Consider the following 20,578-nt stretch of genomic DNA (forward strand, 5'->3'; position numbering starts at 1 on the left):
CTTGATGGCCGCCTGGGCGGTCACCTTCCGCACTACTTCTTCTTCCACCCACTTGGAGAACTTGTCGATGGCCACGAGCAAATACTCGGAGCCGCCGACTGCTCTCGACAGCTTGCCGACGATGTCCAGCCCCCAGACCGCAAATGGCCATGAGGACGGGATGACCTGCAGGGCCTGTGCCGGCTGGTTGCTCTTCTTCACGTGGTACTGGCACGCCTCACACGTCTTCACCAGCTGCTCCACGGAGGCCAGGGCCAGTATAAACCGTGCCGAAACGCCTTGCCGGCCAGCTTCCGGGAGGCCACATTGTGGGAACATGTGCCTCGATGTATCTCCTTCAACAGTGCACGCCCTTCGTCTTGGGGCACGCAGAGGAGCTTGACTCCATTTGCACGCTTGCGGTAGAGGTTCCCGTCCACCACGGCATACATTTTGGCTTGCCAGGCCACTCGCTCCGCGGCAACAACGTCTTCCGGGAGAGCCTCTCCCTTCAGGTAACGGGCGATTTCCACAGCCCAGGGAGGGGACTCCCTGCCAACGCATGCCGCTACGTCAGCGGCATGGACCCCTGCTGTCGCGGGGTTTCCTTCGGTTGCTGGAAGGGCTTCCCCGGCAACCGGCTTGGGGGCAACGGAAAGCGCCACCTGCTTGTAGCAGAACACCCCCGCTGGAGGCTTCCGGCGTTCTGCTGCCATCTTGGACAGCTCGTCAGCCGGGAAGTTGTCCTTCCGCCTTGACGTGCTCGAATCGCAGACCCTTGAACTTGCATTCCAGCTTGCGGACTTCCTCCACTTACGGTGCCATCTGCGGGCAGTCATAGTCCTTGTTAACCTGGTTGATCACGAGCTGGGAGTCCCCGCGAACGACCAGGCGCTTGATGTCCAGGGCGATTGCTGCCCGCAACCCGGTGAGCAAACCCTCGTACTCTGCCGTGTTGTTAGTGTAGTTCGGGAAATTGAGTTGGACATCAAACCTCAGCTGATCCCCCATCGGTGACTCGAGGACGACCCCAGCGCCAGCTCCCTAGAGGCTGAACGCACCAGTGGCCTTCGTCCAGCCTGCCCGGCAAGCTGGTCTCTGGCTCATCCTCTTCTACACCCGTCGATGTCCACTCCGCGACGAAGTCCGCCAGGGCCGCACTCTTGATGCTCTTGGAGTTGGTGAAGTGCAGATCAAACTCCGACAGCTCCATACTCCACTCGGCCACCCTCCCGGTGGCTTCACGGTTGGTGAGGGCTCGCTCAAGGCCGAACCCCTACGCCACCGTGACGCGGTGCGCCTGGAAGTAGTGGCGCAACTTGCAGGACGCAAGCAGAATCCCCAGAAGGAGCTTCTTCACCTGCGGGTACCTCGTACGGGCGTCGTGCAGCACCGTGCTGACGAAGTACACCGGGTGATGCACGTGCCGCTTGCGCGGTGCCGACGTTGCCGGCTCGGGGGTGGTCCCTGGGTCCAAGGCAGTTGCCGGGGGCCGTTCAGCCCCCTGCCTCGCCGCTTTAGTCCCCGGAACGTCTTCCTCCCTCTCGGCAACCAGCACCGAGCTGACCACTTGGTCAGTCGCTGCTAGGTAGAGTAGCAGCGGCTCGCCCGGCTTGAGGCGACGAGGACGGGCGGCGACTTCAGGTACTGCTGGAGATCACGGATCGCCGCCTCGGCCTCGGGGGTCCAATCGATTGGACCCTTCTTCTTCGTCACCTTGAAGAAAGGTAGGCCGCGCTCGCCCAAACTTGAGATGAAGCGGCCCAGCGCGGCAACGCAACCGTTGAGGCGCTGGACATCCTTCACATTGCGGGGAGCCTCCATCTTCAAGATAGCTTCTATTTTCTATGGGTTGGCTTGTATCCCCCTGTGTGAAACCAAGAAACCCAGGAGCTGGCCCGAGTCTACACCAAAGGTGCACTACTCAGGGTTCAGCTTAAGTTTGATCCTGCGGAGGTTATCAAACGTCTCCCGCAGGTCATCAATCAGCGAGTCCCCGCGCTTCGACTTGATGACGATATCGTCCATGTAGGCCTGCACGTTCCGGCCTAGCTGGGGTCCCAAACACTTGCGCAACGCGCGCTGGAATGTTGAGAACGTGTTCTTCAACCCAGAAGGCATGCACGTGTAGCAGTAGCAGCCAACCGGGGTGATGAACGTTGTTTTCTCCTCGTCTTCAACCGCCATCTTGATTTGTTGGTAGCCGGAAAATGCATCTAAAAAACTCAGCAAATCAACCAGCGGTGGAATCAACTATTTGATCGATACGGGGTACAGGAAAGGATCCTTGGGACATGCACGGTTAAGATTAGTAAAATCTACACACATGCGAAGCTTATTCCCCGCCTTGGGCACTACCACTGGGTTAGCTAACCAAGTGGGGTGCAGAACTTCCCTGATAGCCCCCACAGCCATGAGCTTGTCCACCTCTTGCTTGATGAAATCTTTGGGCTCATGCGCTTGCTGGCGAATCTTCTGCTTGACGGGGCGGGCGTCCAGGCGCAGCATGAGTCGATGCTCAATCACCTCCCTAGGGACTCCGGAAAGGTCCGACGGCTCCCAAGTGAAAACGTCGGCATTCTGCCGGAGAAAAGTGATGAGGGCGCTTTCCTATTCGGTAGTAAGGTTCGCACCGACGGTGACAGTGCGCTCCTTGTTGCCGGCCTAGAGGGGCAACATCTTCACCTTGGCAGCCTCCTCCCTGAGCTTGTGGCCCTTGCGGGGGCACGAGCCGGAGCCTGGGCTTCCCCCGGCAAGTTCTTGCGGGGCAGCACGGGCCTTCTTCGTTGCCGGGCCGTCGCCCGGCGAGCCTTTGTCTCCGGCAACGTCCTCGTCATCGGCGTCTGCTGCGGCGGCAGCCCTGACGACCTCGCCAATGCAGCAGGCCGCCACGAATGGCATCTTCATCACGTCGTACGCGCAATGGGTCGCCGCCATGAACATGATCATCGCCGGCCGACCAAGGATCCCGTTGAAAGGCAACGGGGTGTGTGCCACGTCGAACACTGTGTGCTCGGTCCTGAACGCTTCCTGGGACCCGGAGGTCACCGACAGCGTGATGCGCCTTAGGGGGCGCACGATCCCGGGGTTTACTCCCCGGAACGGGTTAGTGGGCTTCAGCTGCTCCACCGGCAACTGGAGCTTCTCCACCAACCTGGCGGACAGGAGGTTCAGCCCCGCTCCGTTGTCCACCAGCACCTTGGTTTACCGTCATGTTGTTGATGATCGGTGAGACCACGAAGGGTATGACCCCTGAACCCAGCTACCGCGCTAGGTGATCGTCGGCGCTGAAGGTGATTGGCACGTGCGACCACCTCAGCGGCTGCTGCGGCTCCGCGTCCGGCAGCAGCGCGCATACGTCGCGGGTGAGGCGCTTCACCGCGGCAAGAGATGGGAGAGCGTAAGCTCCCCCTTGGATGCAGGCGACGCCGTGGGGCTCTTGGAAGCCTGGCTCGTCGCCGCCAGTGCAGTCGGACTCGCGTTGCTCCTCAGCACGAGCCCTGTCCCGTCCCCGGGGAGGGCGCTCCCTGCCGGCGAGGGCTTGGCCGCGTCCCCCCTGGGCTTCCTCTCTGCCCGCGTTACCGCCGGCAGGCCTCGTCCCCGCTCTGGGGTCGTTCTCGAGATTGCCCGATGTCGCCGCAATTGAAGCAGGCGCCGGCTGCTCGGCACTCTTCGTGGCGCTATTCGTGGCGCTGCTTAATACCCTGCAGGATGCGGCAGTCTTGCACGTCGTGGGTGGAGTTGGCGTGGATGGGGCAGCGGGGCATGTCGCCCTGCTTGCCGCCTGACCCGCCACCGGGCATGGCCTTCTTTGCAGGCCTCGCAGCAGCCCCCGACTTCGCAGCGAGGACTTACTTCCCGCGGCGCTTGCGGGAACTCTTCTTCTGCAAACCCTCTCCTAGGCTCGCGGCAGCTTTAGCTGCAAGTTCAGGCGCTAAGCGCCCTTCCGCGGCCATGGCACACTTGCGTCGTACGGATCCGATGCGTGCTCAGCTTCTCACGCTCTTTGGGTCACGGACGTTGATGGCGAAGGTGTTGACGATGGCGGCAGCCTTCCCCTCCGGGATGGAGTAGGAGAGACTGCAGAAGCGGTTGACGAAACTCCGCAGTGTCTCTCCCGGCTTCTGCACGATAGTGTGCAGCTCCGCCATGGTCCCCGAGCGCTTGTAGCCACCCTGGAACATGCTCCGAAACTGCTCGCGTAGGTCCGCCCAAGTGGCGATGGACCCAGCGGGCAGGTTCAGCAGCCAGGTTCTCGCTGATCCTTTCAGGACCATCGGGAACACGTTGGCTCTGACCTTGTCGTCGGCGCCGATGGCATGTATCCCCAACGTGTAGGTCAGGAGGAAATCCTTGGGATTCACGGTCCCATCGTACGTACCGAGCGCGGGCGCTCGGAACTTGCGGGGCCCCGTCACCTGCCGCAGCTCGCGCGTGAACGCCGTGCCGCCGTCCCAGGGCCCATAGGAGCATCCTTCTACTCCTGCGAGCGTTGGCGCTCTACCTCGTGCAGGCGCCAGCGCTCCAGGCGCTGACGCAGATCCGCCTGCTGGCGGGCATTCAAAATGCCGCGCGCGTCACCTCGCGTGACGGTGGGTGAGGAGTCCGAGGACCCCTCCAGGTCCCCGCCTCCTGGGCCTCCCTACAGGGGAGGGTTTTCCCCTTGTCGCGAGGCGTGGGGCACGTCTCCGTGCTCCGGGTTCTACCCGCAGCCGGAGCCTGCCGGGGCGCCCTTGCACTGTGGCTATTGGGCGGCGAGCGCGAGGAGCGCGTCCATCTCCTCGCTCCATACCCTCGGCCCGCGACTCAACTCGCAGGCCAGTGCGGACGGCACCATGCTCGCTCGCGCGGCTGGCCCCAGCACTGAGGGCCGTCGGTCCCCTCAGCCGATTGTCTGCAGACGGCTGAGGAGGCGGGGGAGGCGACTGTGATGGCTGCACTCGCTAGGGCTTTGGATCCTCCTGAGCCCCCGATGCGGGTCGCACGTCATGCAACTGCGTGTGTGCTGCTGGGGCCTCACGCGAGTCTATCCGAGGGTCACCAGCCCGCTTGGTGGGCATGGTGACCGGCCCCGTCGGCGGAGAAGACGAAGCCGACGTCGATGCAAACACTGCTGCCGGTGGTCACCGGCGAGCTCTCCTCTCGCGCCCCCTACCTGGCGCGCCAGATGTCGTCGCACGAGGCTCCGACACCAGGGGCGTGCGGCCACGCCCCCTTTCTAGGTTTGGCAGGGGCGTCGAGGATCGCTCCGGCGATCGCCGGCGTGGCCGATGGCCTACGTAACCTGCAAAGTAAGGTACTTCGGGTGCATGCAAGCTAAGAGCACATGCACACACGTTTTTACCCAGGTTTGGGCCACCCGGAGGTGTAAAACCCTACGTCCTGCCTGTCTGAACTGGTATTGACTATAGATCGTGTGTTTACACGTTGCCGGGGTCTAAAATCCTAAAGGTAGGATTGGATAGCCACTGTTCACCTGATTTGGACAGGTAACGCCCTTCTGTCGGCTCATTAATGCGCCGTGTGCCTCACTCTTCGCCCTGGTGAGACTGCGCATCCGGCGCCCGCCACGCGCCCGCGTGGAGTTATTGCTCTGTCCGCTGGGCCCCACCCTTGTGGTGGGAGCCTGCGCCCGGGAACACCTCCTCCCGGCAAGTCGCTCCCCGGGAAGCGCCCAGGCCACACACACCCGGGAACCACCCTCCCGGGAAGCGGCTTCTCGGGAGGTGTCCAGGCGGGAATATTCCCCAAAGCCCTGCGATCCCTTCCGGGCCGGTAGCTTGCCAGGCTGCTCGTGGCTGCTGCCCGGGACAAAATCCTCTCGGGAACTCGGAGACGGGGCCCACACGTCGCGCAACGGTGGTACCCCGGGTGCCACTGGTGCGACACGAGACATCGTAGAATTTATTGCCTTGTGTGATGTGTGCAACAAGGTGAAAGCCGAGCACCAGAAGCCAGCAGGACTGCTAAGACCACTGCCAATACTAGACTGGAAGTGGGATAAAGTAGGCATGGATTTCATCACCGGTTTACCAAGGACCAGATCAGGATATGATTCCATATGGGTAGTGGTTGATTGTTTGACCAAGGTTGCCCATTTCATACCGGTAAAGACCACTTATACCAGTGCTCAGTTAGCAAAACGCTATATGTCCAGGATTGTATGCCTACATGGTGTGCCCAAAGAAATAGTCTCAGACAGAGGTATCCAATTTACCTCAAGGTTTTGGAGACAGCTACATGAGTCTCTAGGAACGAGACTGGAATTCAGTACAGTGTATCATCCGCAGACGGATGGACAGACCGAAAGAGTAAATCAGATCCGTGAGGATATGCTGAGAGCCTGCGCTCTAGATTATGGATCCAGTTGGGATGACAACCTACTGTATGCAGAATTCTCGTACAACAACAGCTTTCAGGCAAGCATTGGAATGTCACCGTTTGAGGCTTTGTATGGTAGGAAGTGCAGAACACCATTGTTATGGGATGGTGTAGGAGACCGTAGCCTATTCGGTCCTGATATGATAAAAGATGCAGACGAAAATGTTACACTTATACGAGACAGACTAAAGGTAGCTCAGTCGAGACAGAAGAGCTATGCAAACTCAAAACGTAGGGAGGTTACCTACGAGGTTGAAGATAGGGCATATCTCAGAGTCTCACCGATATGCGGAGTTAAGAGATTTGGAATCAAAGGAAAACTAGCACCCCGCTACATTGGACCTTTCAAGATCATATCACGCCAAGGAGAGGTAGCCTACAAATTGGACTTACCGGAAGCACTTTCAAGTGTCCACAACGTGTTGCACATATCGCAACTGAAGAAGTGTCATCCTGAGATGGCCGACACACAACTGAGGGATACAATTCCGCTCGAGGAGGTCCAACTGCAAAGTGATCTCACCTATGATGAGAAACCGATCAGGATTTTGGATACAGCTGAGAGGCATACCCGATCCAAGACTATCAAGTTCTACAAGGTACAGTGGGACCATCACACTGAAGAAGAAGCCACATGGGAACGCGAAGATGATCTTCGAGAAGACCACCCGCACCTCTTTGCTAGCCAAATCGAATCTCAAGGACGAGATTCATCTTAAGGGGGTTAGGTCTGTAACATCCCAAAAATTTTAAACCTTTTCATATGCATTGCATCATGAGCATCATGCCACAATTGCATTTTCAATCTTGTTTTGAATTCCAAAAAGGCTTTGAAAAGATTTTATTTCATTTTAAACCTTGGCCTTTTACCCAATTGAGTTTTGGATTTTAAACCAATAGGTTGTTGTTCATAAAAGGGGTTTATTGCATAAATGAGCTACCCCATATTTTTGTTATTTAATTTGGAGTTGAAAAACTATTTTATTTAATTAGTTTTGAAGCCCTAAAGGCATTATAGGGCAAAGCTATCTTTGTATATTTTATTTTGAGGGATTTATGGTCCCAAAAGTTGAATCATATTATAATATGATTTTATAAAATTTTCTAGAGTTGATTTGAATTGATTTCGAGTTCAAATTCAAAAGCTAGAAGAAAACAGAAAAAGAAAGGATAAAAGAACAAAAAAAAAAGAGAAAACGGCCGGCCCGGCCAACATGGGCTGAACCGGCCCAGCTTCACCCCACGCCTGAGTAGCCAGGCCGTAGCCCAGCCGGAACGCGCGCGCGCGCCCGAGGCTGACAGGCGGGGCCCGCCAGTCAGGTCCTTCGTCCCCGAAGGAAACCCCGCGGCGAATCTCGTCGCGCGCCTATGGCGCCGCCATCACCGCGCCGCTGATTCCGTGTTTCCTGAAGCTTGCCCAGCGCGTCCCTATAAAGCCCGTGCCCTCCCCTCACTTTTCCCCCTACTCTCTCTCTCGATTGCGCCCCCAGGCTGCCCTAATTGCTCGCCGGAGAAGCCCACGGCCGACGCCTTCGCTTGGTTGTCGTCGGTGAACCGACAGGTTCGTGCTCCCATCTTCTGCCCTCGCTTCTTCTACTTCTGGGCCGGCCCACTGACCCTCGCGCGCCCGCAGCCCTGCTAGCCCGCGCGCCGAGCCGCGGCCGCTGACAGGTGGGCCCCACCTGTCAGATGCTTCTTCCCCCGGAAGGAAAGCTCGGCATCTCCGCGCACCGAATCCGAGCACCATCACCGCCGCTGCCATCAATCCCGTGCTCCCCGCGAGTTGCCTTCCGCGTCTCTATAAAGCCTGCACCCTCCTGTCTCTTTCCCCTCTAGTTGCCCTCCAGGCTGCTGGAATTCCTCGCCGGAGAAGCCCATGGCCGCCGCCGTCTTTTGGTCGCCGCCGGTGACATGGTGAGTCATCGAATTGAATCCTAGGCACTCTTTCTTCCCCTCATCGCTTCTTAATTTTTGACGCACTTGCTGTTGTTTTTGGAGCTCTGCATTACGTAGTTCGCCGAAGACCGAATCTTCCCATCGCCGACGACCGCCGGAGGAACTAGGCGTCGTCTCTGTCGCCCCTGAGGAGAACTGATATGGCTGGGGGTGGCCCGATCTTTCGATGAGATTGATAACTCTCGATTTGGGTAGGAGGTGACGTTCACGATCCGACTACGGCCTAGAAGGCAGCGCCTTAGCAATCGATACACCAACTCCAGAGGGTTATTGATCACGCGGGGGCACGATCAACCTGACCACGAAGATCTTTGTTCCTGCAAGCAATCGAAGAACAAGCAAGAACAAGATAAATAGCAGATGCAATCTAAAATTTCGAATATACTATATCAAACCAATGTCTCAACGAGATGATAAGTTGGAGTTCCGAAAGCGGTAAAACAGGTGGTCTAACCGACACACGCGATTACACGAAGTAGTAGCGATTAGGGGGGCTCATGGGTATATAAAGGAGGAGGGAGAGAGATTTTCGTCCACCTAGAGTAAGGAGGCCGAAATCCAACTCTATCCCTAAATTTCCTAACAAACTACAACTCTTTTGGAAATAGAAAAACAGATCCATCAGCTTGTTTTGTCTTCCACAGTCAGCACGCGTCGAATCTCCTTGTGGGGCCGGATCCGTTGGAAAGGTCTTGTAATTACGTTTCCAACAAGTACTTGTTTGCTTGATTTGGACTCCGGATGTGGCCTGGGTGATAAAAACTAATTCGGGTCTCCTCACAGCTCGAACCCGAATCGGATTCAACTTTAATTCGGGTCTCCTTTCTTTCACAAGTAATATCTTATAACAAAATCTCATTGTCGTCGCACGGGGCTCTGACACCGGGGATGCGCGGGCACTCCCTTTTAGGTTCGGCAGTGGGCTACGGGGATTGCTCTGGCGTTCACCGACGAGGCCGATGCAAAGAGTAAGAACGCACCAAGAACGCATGCACATGCTTTTTATCCAGGTTCGGGTCACCTTGCGGTGTAAAATCCTACGTCCTGCTTGTCTGAGCTTGTATTATCGTAAGATCGAGTGTTTACAAGTTGCTAGGGAAGGGTCCCCGGGTGCTCCCTTTCTGGCTAAGTGCTCCTCACTATTCTGGGCTATCGCTAGTACAGAACTAGGAGTTGGTAGGAAAAAATGAACCGAGGACCGAGCCCTTTGACCGTTGGCGGGGGGGTCCTCCTTTTATAGCCAAGGGGATATCACAAGTGCCACGGTGCATGGATTACAAGTGGCGAGCAAGGAGCATGGGCAGCTCCTCGTCGGTGCGCTGGCATGCATGCATAGTCGCGGTCTAAGGCGTAAGAACTAGCCCTGACCAGCCACTGTTTGCCCGACTAGACGGATAACGCCCCTCCTGTCGGCTCATTAAATGCGCCGTGCGCTTCACTCCTTGTCCTGATGACCCTGCACACCGGGCGCCTGCCGCACGCCCACGTGGCGCTGCTGCCCTGTTCGCTCGGCCCCGCCCTCACGGTGGAAACCTATGCTCGGGAACGCCTCCTCCCGGTAAGCGCCTTCCCGGGAGGTGCCCAAGCAGGATTATTCCCCGAAGCCTCACTAGCCCTGCCGGGCTGGTAGCTTGCCGGGCAGCCTGCACGTTGCCGCCCGGGGTGAGATCCTTCCGGGAACCCAAAGATGCGACCCACGCGTCGTGCAACGGTGGCACCCCGGGTGCCACTGGTGCGACAGTCGCCCCCGGGCGTGGGCCGGCAACACCTGTTCCCGGGCAAATCCTTCCCTGGTCGGTTGCCGGGCTATGCCCCAACCGACGCATTGGTCCCGATTCGCCTCCCCCTTAAACAGGAAAGTTAAGGCCACTTTTCGCATTATCTCTTTGATTAGCAATTATCCCAGTGGAACCGGCCGTTACCAAACGGCGGAGTGTTATAAAGCTTTTACTGCTGCGCTGAGGGGGAAACACTGAGCCCCCCAGCCTTCTTCCTCCAGCTTTTCGCATCTTAAGCCCAAGAGCCTTGTTTGCTTCCGCCCTCGGTCCCCATGGCGCCCCCCACCACCAGGAAGGGAAAGGAGGCGGAGCCCTCGAAGGGCAAGAGCACGGCAGCCGCCAAGGCCGCCGGAGAGAAAGAGCGGAAGAAGCAAGAAATGCGGGCCACGCTTGCCTTCTTCCGACCCGGCTTCAACGGTGAGGCGGTGGGCAAGCTCCAGCACGCCGTCGCCTCGGACTTTAACGAGCACGGGAGGACCTTGATCTTCCCCGCCGGTGCCAACATCGGGTCCACCAACTTCCGGGTGTTCGCGCGCTTCATACTCACCGGGTTGGTGCCGCCGTTCTCTCTGTTCCTCCATGCGCTCATGGAGTCATACCAGCTGCGGGTGGCGCAGCTTCACCCCATGTCCCTCTACCTCCTCGCCGTCTTCTCCTTCCTCTGTGAGGGATTCGTCAGAGTGATGCCATCGGTGGCATTGTTCCGGCACTACTTCTACCCCCGCATCGATAACAAGAAGCCGATGTCGTCAAGTTTGGTGTTCCGTGCCCGCAACTGGATGAAGTCAGAGTTCATCGTCCGGTCGGAGAAGAAGATCTAGACGGAGTGGCGCTCGGACTGGTGCTGGGTCTGAGTGGAGGAGCCCGAGGAATTCATCTTCCCGCCCCTCGAGTTGCCGGTGGAGGCCCCCGGCTGGCGGGACTGGTACCACCGCGACACCGACCTCCTCCCCATCGTGGAGAAGATCAAGGCCCTCCAGGTAGCCGGGCTCTTTGATCTTGACGTGGCGCGGGTCTACATCACCCGGCGCACCGCGCCGCTTCAGCGGCATTCCCTCCCCGCATGGGCGTACATGGGGGCCGGAGACAGGACGCGCCTCTGCGAGGAGGGCATGGATAAGGAGTCGCTCCAAGTGTGGGTGAGGGGGATCTCCGGCGAGGATGTTCCCATCATGAAGCTGCTGCCGGGGGTTTTCTCCCTCCACGCCGGCGTCGCCGGCTTGAGCAGCATCATCGGCTCCTTCCCACCCTATAACGAGTGGGGGCTGATGGACGATACCTCCACTCAGTTCCTGCGCTCTCCTCCGCTCGCACCCCGCGGGAAGCAGGTGCGGGAGGAGAGCGGGAGCGAGTCAGAGGCCAGCCAGCCCCACGACTCGTCCTCCTCCGACGAGGCAGGTAGGGTTGCCGAGGAGGTCATCCCTGTGGACGACGAGGAGGGGGACAGCGATGACGCGCCCTTGATTCTGCGCAGAGCAAGGGCGGATGCAGCGGCTGCGACCCCCTCCACGGCTGCATCGGTGGCATCCGCCCCTATGGCGGCTCCCAGCTCCGTGACGGCGGCCGCCCCGGCGCGTCTGCCGGCACCTTAGTGGCGACCTCCCCCGCCGCGGTTGCCGAAGCCACGGTGGTGACCACCCCGGCAGCAACCCGACGGCGGCTACCTCTGCAGCAGCTACCGGAGCCGCGCGGCAGCCACACCAGCAATGGCCCCCGACGCCGCGGCGGCCCCTTCGACGGTTCCCCCCCGCTTACTTACCTGCACTTCCATTTGCCAGTTAACCCTGGAACCTTCTTATTTTTGCAGGCGACGCTCCGCCCGCAGCAAGCCTCCCGGAGACCGTTGCCGGGACGGAGGATGAGGGGGAGGCTCCCCCCGCAAGCCCAGTGGCCCCGCAAGGTAACTATCCTGAGTCCCCGCGTCTGCCTCCGGGCAACTCGTTTAGCTTCCTGCTTCTCATCCTTCTCGCTATCGCAGGCCCAACCACGCCCGCACCGGAAGCGGGCGCTACAATCGTTGACCTCGACTCTGACGTCGAGGTTACGGGGACAGCGGAGGAGTCGGAGGTAGACCCATGCCAAGCCCTGCTGCGCCGGCCGTAGTGGCAGCGGCGACCACCGCCGCCACCGGGACGGCCCGCAGACGCCCCTGGCGCGGATTCTTCAGCCGCCCAGCAGGGGGCGGTCCCTGTCGGGGGTGCGGCAACCTCACCAGCCCCGCAGTCCCCGGGCGTGGGGGAGGGGGAGGTTGCGGCGGAGGAGCAACAGGATGCTCCGCCACAAGCGAACGACCCCCCGCCTAGCTATACGGTGGCGGCGGGGGCTTCGTCGGCGGCGGCCACCGCCTTCGACAGCGACCTCGGCACCCTTCCGGGGTGGCTTGGAATCCCATCACTTGGGATCCGAGCGTCTTTGACCGAGGGCACCGGTTCCTTGACACTGTCAAGGACCAACAGCTGGTCTTCGTCACCTCCTTCAACAAGGTGAGGGAGTACCACGCAATCGCCAAGAGTCAGCTTGGCGAGCTGCGGCTGGCTGTGGAGAAGGAGCGGCAGGAGCTCTCCCGGCTACGGGAGGAGACACGCCTCGCCCGGGAAGCCATGGAGGATGCCGACACACCCGTCATCCCCAAAGAGGAGCTCTACTGGCGAATGGAGGCACAGCGCGCCGAGCTCCAGGGAGCTCTGGACTCGCTGGTGGTAGCCCAGGCGGAAACAAAGAAGGAGCACATTGAGGTGCTCGCTGCAGCCCAGGTTCGGATCGACGAGAAGAGTGATCTGATCGCCAACTAGCTCGGCGAGATCCAAGGCCTACGCGTTAAGCTGGAGGTGCAGATCAAGGCCACCAAAAGCGCGGTGGGCGCATCAACTCGACACGAGATCCAACTCAACGCCGCCAAGGACAAAGCGGCCCGGCTCGAGACCGAGCTGGCCCCTGTCCGGGAGGAGCTCGCTAAGGCCGGCGAGGACAATGTGGCCAAGGCCGCGGAGCTTGCGACGCTGGCGAGCCGACTCCACAAGGCCAAGAAGGCTCCACACGACGCCCGGCTCCACCACGGCACGCTGATCGGGCAGCGGCAGCTGGAGACCGGGAAGCTGCTCAAGATCGCCCAGGCGCTGCGCGACCTGTTGCCTAGGTTCGAGCTCCAGGCCGCGGAGGTGGACGGCATGGACGTCTCCACGCTGATCCCGTTCTTCTCCGACTTGGTGGGGAAGTTCGGGGCGCTCGACGTCGGGATGGCTAAGTTCGGCGCCGACGAGGTCGCCAACTGCGCCCGGGAGGTTGCCGGGACAACCCTTCCGAGGGTGCACCTCCGGGACCCGGAGTTCCCCTTCGAGACGCTGCTGGACGCCTGGTTGGACAGCGAGGACGAACCCACCCACACTCAGGCGGTGAGCGGGTTTGTCGACGAGGTGGTTGAGCAGATGCAGCGGAAGCCGGACCCCGAGCCGTCCCCGGAGCCCCCGGCGAAGGACGCCGGCAACCGGCTGCCGCAGCCCCCTTGTCGGCCCTTGCTGTTTCCTTATTTACCTTCTTTGAACAATTACAGTTCCATTAGTTCATGTAATCGTTTGCTACTTTAATAATCTAGCTCTTTAGTTCTGCTTAATACTTGTTCCTTGTTCCCGGGGCTGCCTCGCGTGGTGGATCCCTTTGCCCTTGTGTGTTGTGCTTTGTGTTGCCAGGGACTTGCGCGCCTCACCCTTGACCGGACCAGGGACCCGGGACGGACCCGCAGTGCCGACCTGGGGTCAAGCAGCAGCGGCGAGCCACTCCGCTTGCGGGGTAACTACTGCAAGCCATACTCTCCCGGGACGGACTCGGAAGCCGCACGCGGAGCGCACTCCCCCCGCCAGCGTCCTTCTAACACTCCGGCCACACGCAGGCTTCGGGGCCACACTTAGCGAGGCAGCGTTCAGTTACGTTTAGTTCTCAAAGAGTCTATCATTCAAGTTCGAGCACTTAGCTTTTCGTTTGGTCTCGTGCTCGGTATGCTTGCCGGAGGTGCACGCCTGGTACGTCGCCTTTGAGAGAGCCTGTTTGAAGGATGCGGCAGGAACGCCGCGACAGGATCGCCGCCGGCGACAAGCGCCGACGACGATGCTACCACCGCGTCTCCGCAGCAACCCTCGCCTTTGGAAGAGCCCTTGATTTAGGAGGAACCTGTTTCAAGGGATTGAGTAGGGACGCCGTGACATCCTCGCCACCACCGGCAGGCGTGGGTGGCGAAGACATCACGGCGTCCCCGCAGCAGCCCTCGCTGCTTGGGGAAAGCCTACCTGAGGGACGCAGCAGGGACAATGTGGTGGGCCGGAGCGGACGGCAAACGCCGGCACCGGCGCCATCACAGGGTCCTCGCGACGATCCTCGCCTCTGGAGGTGTGCGGCAGGGACAATACGGCAGTGCACCCATCGGTGCTGAGCGCTGATAGCATGCACTACTATAGTGTCTCCGCGGCAACCCTCGCTCCTTGCGGAGATGCCCTCTGGAGGGATGTGGCAGGGGCACTGCAGTAGTGCACCCGTCAGCGCTGAGCGCTGATGGAATACACCACCACAGTGTCTCCGCGGCAACCCTCGCCCCGTAGCCACTCACTAGAGGAGGTGTGGCAAGGACACGGCGACGGTGCAGCCGCCGCCGCCGAGCGCTGGTGGGAGCTCTAAATCAAAAGTTGTGTTCAAAATCAGAAAATAGAAAAAAGAAAAGAAAAACGGAAGCCGAACCGGACCGGACCGGACCGACCAGCCCCGCCCGAGCCGCCCGGACGCTCCCACTGCCAGGCGGGCCCCGCCATCGTCTTCCACCCCAACTGCATCCGAATTCTATGGCCACGAAGCTCCCGAACTGCCCACGACTCCTCTCACAATTCCGTCGCGCACGAACCACCATATCCAAAACCCCGCGCGTCACTTTGTAGATTTCGGCCTCCTCTATCTTTTCCCCCAAACCTCTCGCTCGATTGCGCCTCGGTTTGCAACTAATTTCTCGCCGGAGATTCGCCCAACCTCCACCGTCTTCGCACTGCCGCCGCCGCTCCGGTTAGTATTCCGTGCCACCGACCCTCTTCCCGCCTTCCTCTCTCTCTCCCGCATCGCGTGACGCGTGCGGATGTGTTTTTGCAGCGCCGCCCGAGCTGTCGCCGTGCCCGGCTGCCGTCCGCCGTAAGCCTGACCCATGCCCGTCTGCCGGGAGCTGCCCGTTGCCCGTCCCCGCGCCCCGCGCCCCCGCTGCCCGAGTCCGAGCCGTTCCGTCCGCCCGAGCCAGCGCCGCCAACCGCCACCGCTGCCGCGTCTCCTTCAACTCCGGCCGACCGTGCCGCTCCCGGTAAACCCTAACCCTGAACTGACCGGACCAACCATATTCCGCCACGTGGCAAAGCAAGTTTATTCATTATTTTCGGCTGAATTAAAAACTGCACATTTGCAGAAAAGCCCCTGTAACTTCAAAGCATCGTAACTTTTAAACTGCTTGGCCAAAAATTATGATCCGCACCTTTCTGGAATCGTCAAGACTTGTAGAATATTTTGGCATAGTCCAATTTAAATTTCGAAAAACTTTGTTTGAAGGAAATTACAGAATGCTTGAATGTGGTTTAAATTTCAAATGAATTATTTCAAAATAGTTTTGAGCATTTGAGCTTGCTGTAAAATTATTTAAGCATGTTCTTGTCCATTAGGACCAGAATATAAAATTATTTTATGAATGACATGACCCTGCAAGTTTAAATCTTGCTCTATATTGCAAAAACCACACCATCTTTTAAATTTAAATCATATCCTTGTTTCATGCATATTAATTACCTCTTTGATGTTGTATTATCTGTCCAAATCATTTGAAAAACATTTAAAACAGACACAAAACTTGTTACATTAAAAGTAACCAAGTGTGCATCATCATGGCATATGCGTCATAGCATGATTTTGTATTGAATGTTGTGTTTATTGTGTGTATGCGTTCTTTTATTTTAGATTGTCTGGAGTGTAATCCCTGTTGTTGTGAAGAGTGTGATAGCCACGACAACTCGGGACAAGGCAAGTTCACTTTGATCATTCTCCTAAATATTTTATTATGCACTAGTTGTTTTATTAGATGCATTAGGAATATTACTCGTACCTGTATGCTAGCTATAAATCCCAGGTAGTATAGTTTACCCCTGCCATTACCTTGCTACCAAAATTGCCATCGGTTGTAGTTGATTGCTAGGCTATGGTACTATCGTGGGGGAAACAACTACATTATGATATTGTTATGCCTTTGGATATATGAAATGTTTTGTTAGATGTAAGGCAAAACAGTTAATTCAATGAACCGTCCTGGGTGGGCTGCTTTGAGGATTTTGAGGATTAGCGGCGTCAAGTTCATTTCTATGGGTCCCTCTGAGTCGAGTTCCTGTGGATTCGGGAATGGATCGTCCATGGACGTCTCTCTCGTGGATTCAGGGAGCGCCTACGTTGCAAATGTGGAATGCCACCTGGGGTAACTGAGACTGGACTAGTTTCTTATTTAGCAGCTTCCAGTACAACCACAATGCTATATGGGCTCTGGCGAGACAAGAGTATGTTGTATGAACCTGGACTCGAGGAATTGTACTGAGGTAGCCGTGTAGGGGGAGCGTGATTCTCTCGTGGTTTAGGGAATTACCTCTGAAAATCTCGTAATCGATGCCGTTGCTACTCTACCCTGAGGACAGCAAGGGCTTAACACATCGGTTTCTTGTGGGGAATGTGTACAAACTCTCGAGAGCATCAAAACTATGTACTTAGCCGTGTCCTCGGCAATGGACAATTTGAGCAACTAGATGTGAAGCTGTAAGAAAAGTCTCACTCATTCTAATTTCTTAATAAAATAAATGGTTTGAACTTGGGTTTAGGAGAATTGATGTGTCTACTCAATGTCCTTAGTTTATAGGAGCATGTGTGTGTCTACCCCATGTCCATTAGTGATGAAATTCTATTTTGATGTGCCCTTGTATTTTTCGCTTTCCGTTGCTAAACAGTTGTTTTATTTCCAGCTAACCCGTGGGGATTATGCGAGTTGTAAGTACTTTTAAATTCCGGATGATACGTTGTAATATTGAGACCATTGTTCTATGATATTACATCTTGAAACTGTGTGTGCTAGTGAGTCGATCCAGGGACTAGCACTAAAGCAAAGAGATCGAACCTGTGTACAGGGGCGGTCGCTTCAGATGCGGTCGCTCCACACCACAAGGCGCTGCTACGCGCCACGGCCTGTTGGCGGTCCACGAGCATTACGGTGCGCAAGATTCTGCCTTTACCTGCACATTAGATTCTTACCAAGCCCGAGATGCTGCAAATTTTTTTCGAAATTCATGAAAACACAGAGCAGTATGGATAACTCTCCTGCCTCCTAGCCCCCGGGCACAGAAGGGTCGATGCCAAACTTGGATGTGAACACTTTTATTTCCCAGACGCAGCGACTGCGTGATGCATGTTGCGGGAAGCCTGCAAGTGCATGCCGTGATGCACGTTGCGGGAAGCCCGGTAACTGCGTGCTCCATGCCGGAGTGATCCGGCAACGGGTTTATGTTTTCGAGGCTCCGGCAGCCCCCTGCTCACAACCAAGTATGGAAAGACACTTCTGTGCACCTAAAGCAGGAGACAGAAGAAGGAGGCACATGCAAATAAAACAAGGCAATCTTAAAGTTCAAGAAACAACACTCATCTTTATTCACAGTAACTAGTGGTTTACACACGGGGGTTGCCCGGCTACACTAGTTCGAGAGGTATGCATCGGCGGCATCACCTGAGGGTCGGGCTCCGCGGCTTCACGGGTAGAACTTGCGCAAGTGCTCAATATTCTAGCTATTTTGCACCGGCAAGCCTTCTTCGGTTTCCAGCCGGACAGCCCCCGGCCTGGTCACCTGCACTACCCGGAAGGGGCCCTCCCATTTCAGAGTCAACTTGTTCCCGGCCTTCGTTCCTTGTATCCGGCGTAGGACAAGGTCTCCGTTCTCGAGCCCCCGGGGACGGACTCGCCTAACGTGATAACGACGGAGTCCCTGCTGGTAGCGCGTGGCTCGCACAGCAGCCCAGCATCAAAGCTCTTTGATGAAGTTCAGATCGTCAACCCTTTGCTCGTGTTGGCTGGAGTTGTCGTACGCGCGTACTCGGGGAGATCCGTGCTTGAGCTCGAGGGGCAGCACCACTTATGCCCCGTAGACAAGGGCGAAAGTAGTTTCGCCCGTTGCCCGACTAGGTGTGGTCCTGATTGACCACAGCACGGGCTGGAGTTCTTCGACCCAGTACTTTCCGTGGCCTTTGAGCTTGTCAAAGGTTCTCATCTTGAGCCCCCGCAGCACTTCCATGTTGGCTCGCTCCGCCTACCCATTACTCCTTGGGTGAGCAACGGATGCGAAGTGTATCTTGCTGCCCATGCCCTCGCAGTAGGCCTGGAACACCGTGCTCGTGAATTGCGTGCCGTTGTCAGTGATGATGCCGTTACGCACACCAAACCGACACACAATGTTCTTGAAGAACTTGATGGCCGCCTGGGCGGTCACCTTCCGCACTGGTTCTACTTCCACCCACTTGGAGAACTTGTCGATGGCCACGAGCAAATACTCTTAGCCGCCGACTGCTCTCAGCAACTTGCCGACCATGTCCAGCCCCCAGACCGCAAATGGCCATGAGGACGGGATGACCTGCAGGGCCTGAGCTGGCTGGTTGCTCTTCTTCGCGTGGAACTGGCATGCCTCACACGTCTTCACTAGCTGCTCCGCGTCGGCCAGGGCCGTGGTCCAATATAAACCGTGCCGAACATGTGCCTCGATGTATCTCCTTCAACAGTGCACGCCCTTCGTCTTGGGGCACGCACAGGAGCTTGACTCCATTTGCACGCTTGCGGTAGAGGTTCCCGTCCACCACGGCATACATTTTGGCTTGGCGGGCCACTCGCTCCGCGGCAACATCGTCTTCCGGGAGAGCCTCTCCCTTCAGGTAACGGGCGATTTCCACTGCCCAGGGAGGGGACTCCCTGCCAACGCATGCCGCTACGTCAGCGGCATGGACCCCTGCCGTCGCGGGGTTTCCTTCGGTTGCTGGAAGGGCTTCCCCGGCAACCGGCTTGGGGGCAACGGAACGCGCCACCTGCTTGTAGCAGAACACCCCTGCTGGAGGCTTCCGGCGTTCTGCTGCCATCTTGGACAGCTCGTCAGCCGCGAAGTTGTCCTTCCGCCTTGACGTGCTCGAATCGCAGACCCTTGAACTTGCGTTCCAGCTTGCGGACTTCCTCCACATACGGTGCCATCTGCGGGCAGTCGTAGTCCTTGTTAACCTGGTTGATCACGAGCTGGGAGTCCCCGCGAACGACCAGGCGCTTGATGTCCAGGGCGATTGCTGCCCGCAACCCGGCGAGCAAACCCTCGTACTCTGCCGTGTTGTTAGCGGAGTTCGGGAAATTGAGTTGGACATCAAACCTCAACTGATCCCCCGTCGGTGACTCGATGACGACCCCAGCGCCAACTCCCTGGAGGTGAACGCGCCGTCGAAGTACAGGATCCTGTGGCCTTCGTCCAGCCTGCCCGGCAGGCTGGTCTCTGGCTCATCCTCTTCTACACCCGTCGATGTCCACTCCGCGACGAAGTCCGCCAGGGCCGCACTCTTGATGCTCTTGGAGTTGGTGAAGTGCAGATCAAACTCTGACAGCTCCTTCCTCCACTCGGCCACCCTCCCGGTGGCTTCACGGTTGGTGAGGGCTCGCTCAAGGCAGAACCCCGACGCCACCGTGACGTGGTGCGCCTGGAAGTAGTGGCGCAACTTGCAGGACGCAAGCAGAATCCCCAGAAGGAGTTTCTTCACCTGCGGGTACCTCGTACGGAAGTCGCAGCACCGTGCTGACGAAGTACACCGGGCGCTGCGCGAGCCGCTTGCGTGGTGCCGACGTTGCCAGCTCGGGGGTGGTCCCTGGGTCCAAGGCGGTTGCCGGGGGCCGTTCAGCCCCCTGCCCCACGGCCTCAGTCCTCAGAACGTCCTCCTCCCTCTTGGCAACCAGCACCGAGCTGACCACTTGGTCAGTCGCTGCTAGGTAGAGTAGCAGCGGCTCGCCCGGCTTGGGGCGACGAGGACGGGCAGCGACTTCAGGTACTGCTAGAGATCACGGAACGCCGCCTCGGCCTCAGGGGTCCAATCGATTGGACCCTTCTTCTTCATCACCTTGAAGAAATGTAGGGCGCACTCGCCCAACCTTGAGATGAAGCAGCCCCGCGCGGCAACGCAACCGTTGAGGCGCTGGACATGGTTCAGCTTGCAGGGAGCCTCCATCTTCTCGATAACTTCTATCTTCTGTGGGTTGGCTTGTATCCCCCTGTGTGAAACCAAGAAACCCAGGAGCTGGCCCAAGTCTACACCAAAGGTGCATTTCTCAGGGTTCAGCTTGAGTTTGATCCTGCGGAGGTTATTAAACGTCTCCCGCAGGTCATCAATCAGCGAGTCCCCGCGCTTCGACTTGATGACAATATCGT

Source organism: Brachypodium distachyon, chromosome 2 (genome assembly GCF_000005505.3).
Source record: "Brachypodium distachyon strain Bd21 chromosome 2, Brachypodium_distachyon_v3.0, whole genome shotgun sequence".
Lineage (NCBI taxonomy): Eukaryota > Viridiplantae > Streptophyta > Magnoliopsida > Poales > Poaceae > Brachypodium > Brachypodium distachyon.